This window comes from Callorhinus ursinus, unplaced genomic scaffold, assembly GCF_003265705.2.
Source record: "Callorhinus ursinus isolate GAN/ISIS: 27379988/994484 unplaced genomic scaffold, GSC_fseal_2.0 scaffold4, whole genome shotgun sequence".
Lineage (NCBI taxonomy): Eukaryota > Metazoa > Chordata > Mammalia > Carnivora > Otariidae > Callorhinus > Callorhinus ursinus.
This window is the reverse complement of record NW_027397066.1, coordinates 69,687,701-69,703,755: the sequence shown is the minus strand read 5'-3', so window position 1 is coordinate 69,703,755 and position 16,055 is coordinate 69,687,701. Positions and strand designations below refer to the sequence as shown.

General features: G+C 34.9%; 1 protein-coding gene across 5 annotated transcripts in view; it reads left to right on the top strand.

The window, feature by feature from the left end:
• Window positions 1-16,055, top strand: part of MAPK10 (mitogen-activated protein kinase 10) — a 556,562-nt gene that overhangs the window by 392,572 nt on the left and 147,935 nt on the right. The gene's annotated exons all lie outside the window — the stretch shown is intronic.

The window sequence follows — 16,055 nt, the reverse complement described above, 5'->3', positions numbered from 1 at the left end:
CATAAGTAGAATTTCCAAGGGAGAGTAAAATGTGTTACATGCTATGAGTAGGATTTACTGATCTGATCTGCCTCAGTTCCCTGACCTCTAAATGTCATAGTGCTGGAAGCCTCAGGCATTTAAATAACTTCTCTTCTGTAATAAGAATTCTGGAACTAAGGGCACCTGGGTGGCTCAGTCGTTAAGCGTCTGCCTTCCTCTCAGGTCATGATCCCAGGGTCCTGGGATTGAGCCCTGCATCGGGCTCCCTGCTCCGCAGGAAGCCTGCTTCTCCCTCTCCCACTCCCCCTGCTTGTGTTCCCTCTCTCGCTGTGTCTCTCTCTGTCAAATAAATAAATAAAATCTTAAAAAAAAAGAAGAATTCTGGAACTGGACGGCTTTGTTAGAAACTCCAAGTCTGTCACTTATTAGCCATATACTTGTTTGTGCCTTGGGCAAGTTACTTAACCTCTCTGTGCATTTGTTTCTAAATTTGTAAAAAGAGGAAAATAATGGTATCTACCTTCTAGGCTTATGAGAATTAAATGAGTTAATACTTGCAGAGCAATGAGAACAGTGCTGGGATATGTGTTTATTAAATAGCTGAATATATTTTAAATAAATTTACATTTATTCTTCTGGTGCTCCAAATTGAGTCCCTGTTTTAAGTATTATCAGTATCTTGACTACTTGCATAGTTATATCTCCAACCCAAATCTCTCCCCAAAGCCAGACCATGCCCAGCTACTTGTTCTATGTCTCTGCTTAGATGTCTAATAGGCATATCAAACTCTGCATACACCAAACCAAATTCCTGATCATTCCTCCAAAATACTCTGCTCTAATTCAGTAAATGCTAAATTCACCTTTCCCAGTTGCTTAGAACAAAATCTTTGGAATCATCTTTTGGGCAACACTTCATATTCAATTTGTCAGCAAATACTGTTGTCTCTACATTCAAAATGTATCTGAAATCTCACCACTTCCCAACATTCTCTCCACTACCACTTTGTGTGTGTGTGTGTGTGTGTTTTAATATTTTATTTATTTATTTGATAGAGAGAGGGAGCGAGCACAAGCAGGGGGAACGGCAGGCAGAAGGAGAAGCAGGCTCCCTGCCAAGCAGGGAGCCTGATGTGGGGCTCGATTCCAGAACCCCGGGATCATGACCTGAGCTGAAGGCAGATACTTAATGACTAAGCCACCCAGGCGCCCCTCCACTACCACTTTGATCCAGCCTACTGTTACCTCTTGCCTGGATTATTACCAGAGTTTCCACATTTGCTCACTCCTAGATGGTTTGCTCTCAAACATCAACAAGAATAATATTTTGAAAAGTATAAGTGGATCATGTCACTCCTTGGCTAAAACCAAAACAAAACAGAAAAACCTTTCCACGTCTTCCCATGTCACTTAGGGTAAAAACTAAAATTCTTAAAATAAATACCCAAGCCTTTACCACGTAGCTACCTAGAAGCCCCCCTCCCTGAAATGCTCTTCCTTTATTGGCCTCTTGGTTCACTCCTTCACCACTGTCAGGGCTTTGCTCAAATGTCATTTTTTAGGGAATCTTTCTTGACTGTCCTATTTAATATTGCCCCTTCCTACCTACACTGCCTACCCAACTTGCCAGCCTTGCTTTTTTTTCCCTCTGTAACACTTTTTGGTAGCTGATATACCACCATATACATGACCAGTGTGTTGCTTCTCTCTCTCTACTACAATGCATTTTCCGCATGGGCAGGAGCCAACTCACACAGGCTCACAAGAGTTGATTGTGCATCTCTCCCCCCAACTCAAAGTTCAGTGATGTAAGGTTGGTAGATGGAAGTCTATTATTATAGGAGCATGTACTTTATGTAAATAAACAATTACTACAATAAGTGTCCTCCCTCCCTGCAGTTGTTGAACATCTACCCAGCACACTGTTGGAATTTTCTCTCTTTTGCACATGGCAGGGCGTGGGCAATCACTGAGTATTTGCATAATGAATCAATGAATGATATATATTTGGTTTAGGTAATCAGTTGCACCTGTGACTGTGCTTTGGTCGAAAGGAGCAGGACTGAATTTCTGGGTAGAATATCTGTGCCCTACCACTTGCAAGCGATGTGACTGTGTGCTATTTCATTAGCTGCCATGAGCCTATTCGTTTACTGTGGGCACTAACACTTATAAAACAAACCACAACCAAACAAAAAATTAATTCATGTTTTACGTACCTCAAGATTAAATCTGAACTTCAAAAATTATCAATAAAAAAGATCTTAAAACTTATGCTATATTTTTTAATCCAGAGTCTTTTTGTAGGTTGAAGTTATTTTTTAAAATCAGCTCCCAACATTTGGGTACAGATGCAAAATGTCTATTTCTAGTAAGACTTCTTTGAAAGCAAAGGCATAAAGAGAAGTGAAGCATGAACTCTATTAATGACTCTGAATTTTTTTTGCTTACTATGAGCTTTTGGTATCTAGATACATGCATATTCTATAAGTTTAAAAAAATCTAAATATAGCAAGCAGAATGTTGCTGGTCATGACTCAGAGCATTTTATTTACTTTCCTTGTAGAATTTTTATTTGATAATGTTTATTTATTTATTTTTCTTTTCTGTAGCTCTATGCCTGATTTACTGCTCTAGCAATTTAGAGAAAAGAGTGTATTCATTTTTAGAGGCAGAGTTATTGACTGGGGTTCACTTTCAAACTATGTTTTTTGGAAGCTTCTTATTTCATGAGACATCTCACACGTTCTTGGTATGCAATGGTGTTTACCCTGATCACAGCAGGGTTAGGTTGCTTCCAACTTCTTGCCAGAGAGACAATGTACAAAGACAAGTGATCAAGTATATTCATTTTCCAGGTCTCTTGAGTCTTAATCTGTGGCTTTTTATATTATGTCATATTTCCAGTTTTTTCATTTGTTTTCAATAAGAAGTTACAGAAAATATAGAGAACAAACTTGCCCAGATAGTTCTTTATAAACAGGAAATATGTACATTATTTGTAATAGTGTTGACTTTATTTTTTAGTTGAATTACTTGAAGAACATGGGAGTCATTGAATTTTTTAGCTACTCCTATTAATTTTTTTTTTTAATATTCCAACAAACAGCTTTTGCAAGCAAGAGGTCTTTCATTATATTCTGGGGAGAAATTTGTCTGTGTAACGTTAGACAATAAAACAATAATCTTTAGTTTGGACTGGTATGAATCCTTTACAAAAATATAGACTGACAGGGAATTGAAGGTGCAAACACTCTGGATCCCCCTGAGAAACAGGTAAGCCTTCTTAGCTTTCCTTTCTCAATTGAACAGAGAATTACAGAGCTGTTTAATTTCACTTTTCCAAATTAAAAAAAAAAATCTGTAAAAAGTGCTATTTTTGGAACTCTTTTGTACTGAACAGATGAGTCAGGATTTTAAACAAGGAATATATCCACACAGAAATGCATGTTGGAAACCACACGCATGTCCATGGGTATCTACAGCATTTATCACATCCTGATGTACATTACCATTAGTTGTACAGGTTTGTGTTTTTCCCCTCTCCATGGTGACTGACTGCCTCAGGGGCAGGACCAGGGTATCCTCATCTTGAATTTCCAAGTCCAGAAATCTCCCTTAATTCTGTAAATGTACAGTAAATGCCTTTTGAATAAAAGAGGATAAATAAAAACTTAATAGAGAAACACCACTTCCCGAGTAGAAATTTACTTGCTTTTCAAAATCAAGTCAATTTCTCAATATCTTAACATTTTATAAGTGTACATTAATAGATTTAATTGCATTTTGGTTATTTTGCTATCACAAATCAGTGTTAACCTAACATTTATCTCAACGTTATTAGCTTGTCCTCTCTAAATGTTTACTGATGCTTGAGTTGGTTATGAATCATTTAAAATGATTTAATTTTGGATTTCCACAGAGGGCTCAAATTAATGAATTGAGAATTATAAATGTCAGTAGAACTAGAAACAAAGTGACTGAACCCACTGGGTTTCTTTTTGGCTATGACACAGAAACTCTTTCTGCCTCCTTAAATTTTCTATGTAAGAAGATACCTATGTATTGACTGATTGATTACTGATTGATTCCACGATTTATGTATTCAATACATCTTAACTGAGTACCTATGATATAAACCTGCAGCTTGTAAAAACTAGGGATACAGGATGAATGAGATGGTTACTGTTCTCAAAGAACACACTGTCTATTCTAAAGCACGAAAGAGAGTGGCTGGGCTTATAATCTTGAAAACCTATTCCTCTTTGAGTTAAAGACCTCAGCAACAGCTATGTGCTAAACAATGAGTCAGAAAAAACCCCAAACCCCAATAGTTATCAAAGAAGACTTTATGAAGATTTTACCTCATTTAACCTTCACAACACTGTTAATTATCGAAGGTGTAATACAATCATATTTTATTCTGCAGTTGGAAATCTCAACTATTATACTGGAAGGTCTTTCCCTAGTCCCGTTATGAACTTTTTGGAATCTATTGGTGTACAGTGTTTTAATGGAAGCGAGTAGCAGTTAAATATAACAAGAACCGACATACTATGATTAAATGCAAAGAAGCCTAAGATATTTTGGTCCCCAGTAGGAAAAAAGAACACTTTTATATAAATTCCAATAGATGTTTGTGATATGTAAAGTCTAAAATATTATTGAAGATATGACAAAAATAGTCTCATTTTGAAGTTATTATTGTCAAATTGTTCTTCAGTGTCTTCTGAGTTCTTACTGTTTTTTTGGTTTAAACCTTATTAAATAACAAAGACTAAACATGTTGAATTTTTTCTAGTTAAGACAGTGGTTTTTTTTAAATAGACATAAACTATTAATAGATGACTTAACTAGTTAACTGAATTTTATTTTATCACTTGAATGTCTGGATAATAAAAGCACTATGTATATACATGTAATAATTTTCTTAGCCACTGATGATGGCTGTTCTAAATAGATGAAAACTTAAAAATCGCCAATCACTTCTGATTTATTATTTTTTAGTATTCAGATATTTTCCTCTTTTGATCTTTAGAAATTTCAGGATGTTAGTAAATATTTTATGGGCTGCATTCACTTTTTAGAGCTTTTTATAAACCTGGAAATAAATAAATTCTACAATTGTAGAATACCTATCTTTAGGAGTTTAAAGTGACATGTTCAGATCACAGTACCTAGGACATTTGAAAAAATATCATTAAACCTGATGCCAGGGTTATATGGTTTAAAAAAAAAAACAGCTCTTTGGTTTAAGGTATACTGAATTTAAAATAGCTTGATTTGCTCACCTTTATCTCATTTGATGGGTCTATGGTGTTTCTGTTTCAAAGACAATGAAACTATCTCATTAAAATTTTTACACTTCATCGGATGGGCATCTTAGATGGAAAGAAGAATTTTATACCAACATTAGAGGAATAGAGCAACAAAGGAAAAGATATTTTGATGGGGCAAGGCAAAGGAAAACCTGTGTAATCTAATAGGGAAACTGAAAACAATTTTTGGTGGTCTGTGAAATAAATGACATTAGTTTTAGGGGAAGATTGTCTGCTATCTCAAAATACCAACTTAGACACTGACTTCCTATAAATATGGCTTAAGGGAATCAGTAGATTAAGCATTGATAAATTTGAAATTCTTGGTATTTTGTAAATGAGTGGCTATGATTTTGAGGTATTAACTGATAAAACTTTCCTTTATTATTTTAGTTTTTCATGTAACAGGGAAAGAAAATTTTTACCTTAGTTTCTCCTTTTAAAGGGTTTTGTCTCCTGTGTGTTATTCGAGGAAGCCCAACTCTGACTTTCTTCTATACTTGCTTTTATACATTGCATTTAATTTTGCACACATTTTTAAAAAATCTCAACATATATGCTTTAGTGCATGGACTGTCCATGGGTAAATTATTAAAGACATAGCAAACATTACTGTAAAAAACATGGTACATCTTGAGTTATGAAATAAATCACTAAGATAGCTATACTATCAGGATAACTAACTACACTATTTTTATGAACGAATGTTTCATGATGTTTGAGAATAGTTTTTCTCCATATGCCCACACATGACAATGGCTACAGCAAATTTCAAAAGAGTAAATTTAATGTTATATTTGTGTCTTATACCTTGGGGGCAGGTTTTTTTCTAATGATTTATTAAATATTTCAGTTAATGAATCGATTCAGTTATGATACAAAAAAAAAGTAAAGGTTCTAAGATTTGGTTCTATAATGATGAACTTTCCTGTATTGGTTGATTGTGGGTATGTGTTTGGTTTGCTTGAGGCACAAAAAGGTTGAACTTGACTTCTTGTTGAATGATTTTAACCTAAATATAAATGTAGCTTAGTACTATAAGTTCAATTATGGTTGAGGTGTTAATCAAATTAAATGAAGTTATTACCTACATCTTTAAAAATATTTGTGGTATAAAATATCTCAGAATTATCTGTGGTTTTCAGTGTATGGTAAATCATGCTCTGCAAGACAATCGTCAATGTGTGCATTCTATTTTGATTTATATAGTGTTCTTAAGTAATCAACTAATTCCTTAAATGCACTATTTTAATTCTATGTGAGACTTTGGAAAATGCATTAAGTGATAATTTTGCTTTTCAGTACAGGTATTATCTGAGCTTGGGGTGCATGATAAACAAAGACTGAATTTTTCAGTAGGTTAAGAAGAAGAATGTCAACTTAGATCATGAGTTCTAAAACCAGTTCTAATCTGGAATGTGTCATTCAACTCTTCTTTTGTTCATCTTCTCTAAATGTGAATATTTATTTGGTTATATATTTTATACATCTCTAACTCATTCCAAAAAAGGTTAAGACAGTTACAAGAGTGCATATTCAAAAAGATGAAAACCCAGACTTTGTAGAACATTGAACTACTAAACTTAGGTACTGATTAGATTAGATCTTTTTGTAATTGTGCAATGAGAGAATCATAATATCATTTGATTTAAGAACTGGTGTTGCACTGGGTATTATATAAGACTAATGAATCACAGACCTATACACCTGAAACAAATAATACATTATATGTTAATTAATTGAATTTAAATTTTAAAAAAAGATAAAAGAAAAAAGAATACTGCTCTTTGTTGTATATATGAAAACAGGGTTCTAGTGTCCATTTTTAAATATATCATTTGATAAACTCCATCTTTGATAAGTCAGTGAGATTTAGATAACTTGTAAACATTTTGATTCCTAAATGACTTTTTATTCTCCTTATGAGGGAATATAACTTCTTACTCCTACCCTGAGAAAGAATTTCTTTAAAAATGAACTATTATTTATTAACCTGGAAAATTTTTCCTGTCTTAATTCTATAATACCACTCTTATTGCCTGTTTTAGACATCTTTTTTCTTTATTGTAGGCAAACTGGAAATAGGTAAATAAAAAATGTAGACTTCAGTGTGATTAGTTTAGTAGGTTAGATCATTGTGATAATGAAGTCAGCATTCCAAGTCTGATCCTATAAGGAAGAATTTAATATTAAGCTCTTTGAGGGCAGGAACTTTCTATTCTTGGTGCCTGGAACATTGCCTGACACAATTGTGAGACCAATATTTGTTGAATGAAAAACATACCACAGTAATAGATAGACCTTAAGTCTCAGTGATTTATCAGAGCAAAGGTTTATTTCTTCTTATACAAAGTCTAGTACAGGTTAGCAAGGGTGACTCAAGAATTTTGGTTTCTACCATCTTATGCTGTGCCAACTAAGACACCAGAGTGTGGAAAGAGATGGATTATGATGGCACATTCCCTAAAAGCCCCTGCATTTAGCTAACTACCTGCCATTTCTACTGTGGTTCATGGACCAGAACTTGTCATGTGGCCCTAACAGAACTGCAGGAGAAGACTGGGAAATGTAGTGGAGTATGTGAATACTCATGAAATACGGTTTTTGCCACAAATGAAATACAGAAAAATATTTTATAACCTGACCATTCTGAACCCTGTTGGTTCTACATTAACTGTATAGCAATATCATAGTGTCTTGGGATGGCACTACAGTTCAAGCCAGCTTTTTGTAAAAAACATTCTTAAACTGCTAATTAGCTACGTGTCTTTAAATGTCATCTAACTTCTCAGTAATAATAATTATAGTAGTAGTAATAATAATAATAAACTTTCTTGAGGGTTTTTTTATAAGCTTATACCACACTGAGAGCTTTACATAGATTATCTCATTTAACCTTCTTACTAATGAAAAGAAGTAGATTATTGCTGTAATTCCATAAATAAGTACACTGAGTGTAAGATTGTAAAAAGCTTAACCAAGACCTTACAGTCAGGATTCTTAGACAAAAGCTGTATTTTTGCCCTTTACTGAAGTTCTCAGTCTAGGACTTCTCGATTGCAAAATGAGAATATGAAGTCTTACGTGAAATGATTTATGATAACCCAGCACAGTGTCTGGTCCTAATACTAGCTTGGTGCATAGTAGGCATTGAAGTGGCACTAGTTTTCTTCCTTTACATAGAAATCACAGGAGGCAGAAGCCAGGCCTGCTCTATTTATTGATTACTGCTATGTGCTTTTTCACGTCATTGAAAATAATGGTTAAACATAATTTAAGTCTTAAAGTTTTACTTCATTATTGATTTGTTAGAAGCCATTGATTCCACAGAGTATCCACCTCTGGGCAACCAATATAAAAGTCATACACATTTCAGGTCGTAATCCTCCTTAGGGAGTAATGCTTTAAGAAACAGAGTGGAGAAAATATGCTCTTGACAGAACAAAATTGAGTCCTAAATATCCTTAAGTGTTGTTGTCTTAGCTCTCCTCCTTTAAAACTCACATGTAAATAATCTGATTCAGATTTAAAATGGGTTGAACATATGCCTTTTTGCCATAACAAATGGAATATGAGGTTCGATTTCTGCTGACTTTCTATGACAGTCTTGGAGTAGCATCATGAAGCAAATCAATATGCTGGTCATAACTATGAGAATGAATAACTCAATATCATTTGTGCCAAAAGCACAATCATCACTTTTGGCAGGTACTTTTCAGTATCCAAATGACGATACTAAAATAATATCCTAACAGATTGACCATCTAATTTTCTGGAGATGCATTTTGTAGCGAATTTATCTTGGCTATCCTATTGAAATAGATCAATGTTATATCCATAGCATCTTCGATAGTGCCTGACATACAGTAGGTGATCAGTATATATTTAACAAATGAATGAAATCAGACCCTTTGAATTTCTAGACAGTTCTGAAAGTCCAGCTTTCCCTCACCAACACTGTCTACTTCAACCCTGAATTACATAATGTTCAGTTAAGTTCAAACTCTGGGCTGAGTCAATTGATAAATGTAAGAGAAGGGGATTCTATTAATTCATTTCTCTTGCTTTTTCTAAGCCTTATTCCTATAGCTCACCTTATCATAAGAAAACCATATTATTGTTCTAAATGACTTTAGCTGACCTAGTGAATGGTTTAGTAAAAAAAAAAAAAAAGCACATGTTTTGGAGTTGAATAAACTTCAATTTATATTAATTGACATCACTAATTAATGGTTCCAAGACTGTGAGCCAGTTAACAGCTCTGTATGCCACTTTCCTCACCTGTAGTCAGTGTTAAATATAATATTTAACAGAATACAAAGTTCACCTTTAGTAAGTAAACAATTAAGACTGCTTCACCTTTCTTTCTCCCTTTGAATTATTGAGAGCTGATGTCATATAAATCATATGAAATATATTTTTATGTCTTTGATTAAAAATATTATACCTACTGCCTGATGTCTGATTCCCAGATTTATTATATAAAGAACTATTGAATATATTCTTCCTGAAGTTAAGTGCTAGAGAAATTTTCTTTCCTGTGAACTAGTATGATATATTCTATGAGATTAATGTATCAAAACTTGCCACTCATTGTGTTTTGTTGTTGTTGTCATTATTTTTTTCTTTCATCTTGGAAGAATGACACTGTTTCATGCTCAAGGCAATAGATATTCATAACTTAAGCCTTCTTGTAAAACTGTCATCTCCCAGCCTGCTTTATTTGAGATCTGTTTCTAAACCTGGATTTAATGGTTTTATTGTTCCCGTATCTTTGATGGTGTTCTGCACAAATCAGAATATAAATAATGAATGAAAGAATAAAACGACTTGCTCAAGGTTTTACAGCTGTTAAGTACAGAACTAATCCAGGCTTGGTGCTATTTTCAACTATCTCATTCAAGAGTAACTAAGGAAGCTTAACCTCTAAAAATTTCTAAAACTTAATGTCTCCTGCTCAGGAACTAACTAGCAGTAACATTGGACAGTCATGCACAAATGAAAATGGCGAGGGAGTACTTGTGGCGTATAGCTTATTAAATTTGAGAATAATGCAATCAAGGTTTTGGACACCTACAGGATAAGATCAATAATGTAGGATGTTTTTCTTCTCGAAATTCCATAGCTATAGGCTAGCAGCTAACTGGTGATGGGGACTCATCACACAAGGCCCTTTCTTACTGGTCTGCAGAACATGGAGTCTTTTCCCAGAACAGATTATATTCAGACTTCCTCTCTAACAAACTGCCTACCAAACTGCCAGCAGCAATAATGGCTTCTTTTAATTTAGCTTTAAAACTTTTTGGCAGATGGGGGACAGGGAGAAAATTGGTTTGCTTTGAATTTTTGCAAAAAAAAAAAACTCTTATATCCACATGGAAATAATTATTGATTCATTTAAACACAAGATTAATATTCAGTGGAGGAATGAGTTATTTTAAAAAATAATGTGAATCAATAATGGAATAGACTGTTCCAAACCTATAATTATTTTGAACCATATTGATTTTCATACGTTACCACTGTGGTGATTTATAATTTTTTGATATAATATTACTTATTTATAATTAACATAATTTCTTCTCTGGAAAGAGACTTTCCATTTTGGTAAGCATTTATGAATACCTTTGGGTTTTAGTATAAATTCAATATAAATTGATGATGGAATGTTTATTTTCATGAGCTAATTGAGAGAATGTTAGTTGGATACTATATTATACCTATGAGAGGGGAAACACTCCCCTGGGACTATGACGTCTGGGCCAGCTAATGAGGTGCTGATACCAAAGAGGGCCACTGTGAAATTTTCGATTCCACATCTTTTGTTTACTTGTTTTGACCTGCATTGCTTCCAGTTTTTGTCTCTCCAACTAGCTCTCTTTAAATGGTGATGTCTCCATCTACTATTTTCTAAAATAGTGGTTCTCTAAGTGTAGAACTTGTTAGAAATATGAACTCTTGGCCTTACCCTAGTCCTACTGAATCAGAAACTTTTCAGTGGGGCTCAGCAATTTATTTTTTTATAAACTCCTCAAGTAGTTCTGATCCATTTTAAAACTTCAGAATCTCTACCTCACACTATTGGCCAGTCATGCCCTCCCAGTGTGAAGGTTTGGTTCTTCCCTTTTTGGGTTCAGCTTATCAATTCTGTGACCTAAACTAAAAATATGCTAAAACATATAACTGGAGAAAAATCTTTTTAGCATTGATAATTTTTTTATAGCATACTTTTTTTAAAAAAAAATTTATTTATTTATTTGACAGAGAGAGAGACAGCGAGAGAGGGAACACAAGCAGGGGGAGTGGGAGAGGGAGAAGCAGGCTTCCTGCCAAGCAGGGAGCCCGATGTGGGGCTCGATCCCAGGACCCTGGGATTATGACTTGAGCCATAGGCAAGCGCTTAACGACTGAGCCACCCAGGTGCCCTTTTTATGGTATACTTAATGGTATGCTTTCATAGGAACATTTTATAGGGAAAAGTTTATATTTGAACTTTATAATCATAACAAGGTAGACTACATGGAGATTGAGGATAAAATATACTATATTAAATATGTCTTGAGCTTTTTGAAATTCAGTTTGGATTTGTAAGCTTGGGGCACAGATGAGATCTGGGGGAAGCTTTTCAACACAACATATTTGCTATCAAATTTTTGGTTACAACATCAATCCAAGAAAATTTCCAGTGTGTTCTCTCTGTGTCTTACTGTTTAATGATTAAAATAGCCTTTTCCGGTGGGGCCCCTGTGTGGCTCAGTCAGTTAAGCATCCAGCTCTTTATTTTGCCTCAGGTCATGATCTCAGGGTCATAAGATCAAGCCCCACATTGGGCTCCACGCTACGCGTGAATACTGCTTGGAATTCTTTCTCTCTCCCTCTTCCTCTGCCTCTTCCCGCCTAACTCATGCTCTTTCGCTCTCTCTCTCTCTCAAAAAAATAAATAAGTAAAAAATAATAATAATAAAATAGCCTTTTCCCAATTATGTGGGGTACTATCAAGGATGTGTTTTCTAACTTTTAGATTTTACATAAAGTTTAATTCAAAGCTAGGTATAAAGAGGATACTTGAAGAGAAATTTGTGTGTGTATGTGTGTGTGTATGTATGTGTGAATTTGCAAACTTTATAAAGATAATTTCAATGTTATTGTGAGAAATTTTATGCTTTAAAATGGAGAAAAAAACAATCACTAAGTAATTTTTATTTTAGAAAATGTGTCAAGTCATTAGATATTTTATTTGAATAGTTTTTTTATTTGTTACTTTTTGACTGGGAATTCTCCTCTTACTGAAAGTTTCCTGCTGGTATAAACTCTATGATTGTTTTAACCATTTCTATCAAACTACCAAGTCCATAAAAACAAAACAAAACAAAACAAAAACTACCAAGTCCATATATATAGCTTCCCCCCCCCATTGTATGAAAAGTTCTGTTTAGATATGCACTGACAAAAATTACTGGGCACTGCTCAGCAGTGTGAACAATTGCTGAGATGCAATGATATACTTACTCCATTAAAGCACTTGGCCAACTGTTAACCTGTCTCAATACTGAGACTTTGTAAGTCCTCGAGTCTGGGGCAGTGGGGCTCTTTCAAATACTTGAATCTGAGGTGAGGGGTAATCCTTATCCTAACTAGGACTCTGGTTTCCACTTTGGGTGTGCCATGACCAATGGAATTTGGCAATCCATAAAAACACAAAATGTGTTCCTGATGTATTTGCAGAAATAATCATTTTACTTTTCAAATGTGTCAGGCAGAGGCGTAAGTTCCATTTCGCAGTCTTCAAGTGATCCTTCCCCTCTAGGGTACGGTTCTCAACACGCATCAGCATACTTAGAGGGCTTATTGAAACAGATTATTGTCTTTGCCCACAGAATTTCTGATTCAATAGGTATGGGATGGGCGTGAGCATCTGCATTTCTAATAGGTTTCCCGGTGATGCTGATGCTGATGCTCCAGGAAGCACACCATGAGAATGATGGCTTTAATGCTGACTTTCTCAAAGTCAGATTCTCAAATCCTCAAGTCAGAATTACCTGGATTGCCTAGTAATCTTTAGATCATCAGGACCTATGATGATGACCTATATCCTAATCTCCAGGGTGGTGTGATAATGATTTGCCTTTTCTCAAGCTCCTCAGATGCTCCAGGTGTACATTTACACTTGAGAAGCAGTTAGAGGGGAGGTCCAGGGATACTGTTAGCCAGAGAAAACACTGATCAAGTCTCCTCTCAAACATTACCAATTTTATACCTGTCAGTTGGCATCTAGTAGTTGTTTTATACATAGTAAATGAATTAATTTAAAATGAATAAATGCAAGCAATTAGTTCCTATTCCTTTTTGCTTCTAGCACTTTTTCTTTATTCTACTATAGAATATATCATCCATATTTTAACTACTTGTTTATTCGACTGCCTCCATCTAGACAGAGACCTTATCTTTTTGTTGTATCTCCAGTGCCAAACCCAGCATCTGGCACATAATATGTATATTATCAGTATTTGTTAGATTAAATGATTGTAAATGTTGAGTAGAATATTTCTTAGGGTTAGTCTGAAAAAGAGGTTGCATGAATTGTTAAATTCCCTTGATTTCTCTGAATATACATTAAAATTTGGAAGAGGAGGGCCAGCCTAGTAGATTCAGGTATAGTATGAAGACTGAGACCACAGCTAGAAAAGCCACAGGCAAGTCCGAAGGAGTAGGGTGGTACCAAGATACAGCATGAAGTCAGGGGTCTGGAACATAAAATATCACATATGTTTGGTATATATATGCAGTTGGAACAGGCGGCATTTCAGAGGTGAAGAGAATAAGTGGGGGAACGAGAAGTGGATTATGTAGATTTGATGAAGCTAGTGTGTGCTAAGAATTTTGTGGGTGGTCAGAAATGAGAACATTAAGGGATGTAAAAAAGGATTAGAACATGACAAATGAAGTCAGGCACTTCATCCCTACCAAATTAACCTTGGCAATGAATTCATTGGTAGTCTAGCTCCAGTTACTTTTGTTTGTTTGTTGTTTTTATATTTATTAAATTTTTCAGTTACTTTTCTACATTTCAAAGGCAGGAAGCAAAATAAAGGACGTTTTAATAGGGTTAGTCTGCTGATACACTAAAAAAGCCTAGAGTAGAAATGGACTGTGGCATGGAGAGAAGTTCCTGATTGTGTGCTTGAAATCAAGGATTGTTTAAATACTAATGTTCTTGTTTCTGCTGTAGTCCACATTCATTGTTTAAATTCTAAATCCTGTTATAGTCTCCCTGAATAGATTTACGATGCCCTGGTTTTGTTTGTTTGTTTGTTTGTCTGTTTGTTTGTTTTTTTTAAGATTATATATTTTATTTTGAGAGAGAGAGAGAGAGAGCATGTGCATGGTGGGGGAAGGGCCGAGGGAGTCTGAAGTGGACTCCGTTGAGCATGGAGCACTAGGTGGGGCTCAATCTCTCTACCCTGAGATCATGACCTCAGCAGAAACCAAAAATCCAATGCTCAACCAACTGTGTTACCCAGGCACCCCAATCCTGTTTTTTGATAGTCTTGTTTAATTTCCTGTTCCATGCTTTTCAACTATCTCCTGGATTTCAGACCTCTCCTTATTGTACTCATAAATTACCTGAATTTTCAGTCTTCTGTCCAAACAACCTATATTCCTCATCTTTAGTCCATTCTGTTCTTTGAGGTCTGTGTGTATTTGTATTGGATTGCTGCCACCATATGTCTTCCAGTCATAGGCTGGTGCCGGTCATGTGCATTCCACTTTAAGTCTGTCATAAGGTCCTTGCCCTAGATTCATAGGTTTTGCCACTCACATCCATATAGTACCCACTATACTCCCCTTGTTTATATTACTTGGTGCTGCCTGGTTCCCTTTCCAAGAGCATGTAGGGACAAATTAGTTCATACTTCTATTTCACTTTTTTTTTTATTATTTAGAAATGAAATGCCAAAAATTTCTAAGGAGAGTGGTTTTATGACCAACCAGAGGTTCAGAGCCAAAGAAGGTCTAAATCTTCTTTCAAATTATGTGAGAATCAGATTTTCAGAAATCAATGTGTATTAAAACCGTACAAAGATCCTTTAGTTTAGATTCTGGACTCGGAACACTAAAGGCAGGGTTTTTGTTTTCTTTTGTTTACTAATTAAAGCTTTGGCATAACTCAAAAGTCATGAGTTATGTAAGAAATTATTCATGGTGTAAGAAATTATTCATGAATGTCCCACTCATTGCAGGACAACCAGCATTGTTTGATGAGCCAACTAAATACAAGCCACATCTCCTACCATATGGTATACCAGAACATGCCTACGAATCTCCCAGATGTCTAGGAAGAGTTAGTGCCACTTCTAAAGAGAACCATTGATTTAGATTATTCCATTTTCAATTTTTGGGATTGGGAATGAACCCACAGAACATAAGAATGCTCAAAACGTGAGCAAAATCAGCAAAAAGGAGAGGGAATGACTATTGGGTAGGCATCCACCAGGGTGTGCCACAAGAAACAGGCTAGACAATACTCTATAAGGTCCTTTCTAGCTAGAGAGTTGAAACTATTTAATGTCACAAAATGCAATATAAGTTTATTTATGTGTATAATCATGGATAATGGATATTTACATTACATATATTCATAAATCGTGATTCAAAATTTTAAGGACAGATTCTTCAATTGCTAAATATAATAGGTAGAAGAACTTCTTTTAAAGATAAAAGATACACAATCAAGATATTTAAATCTAAGCTTGC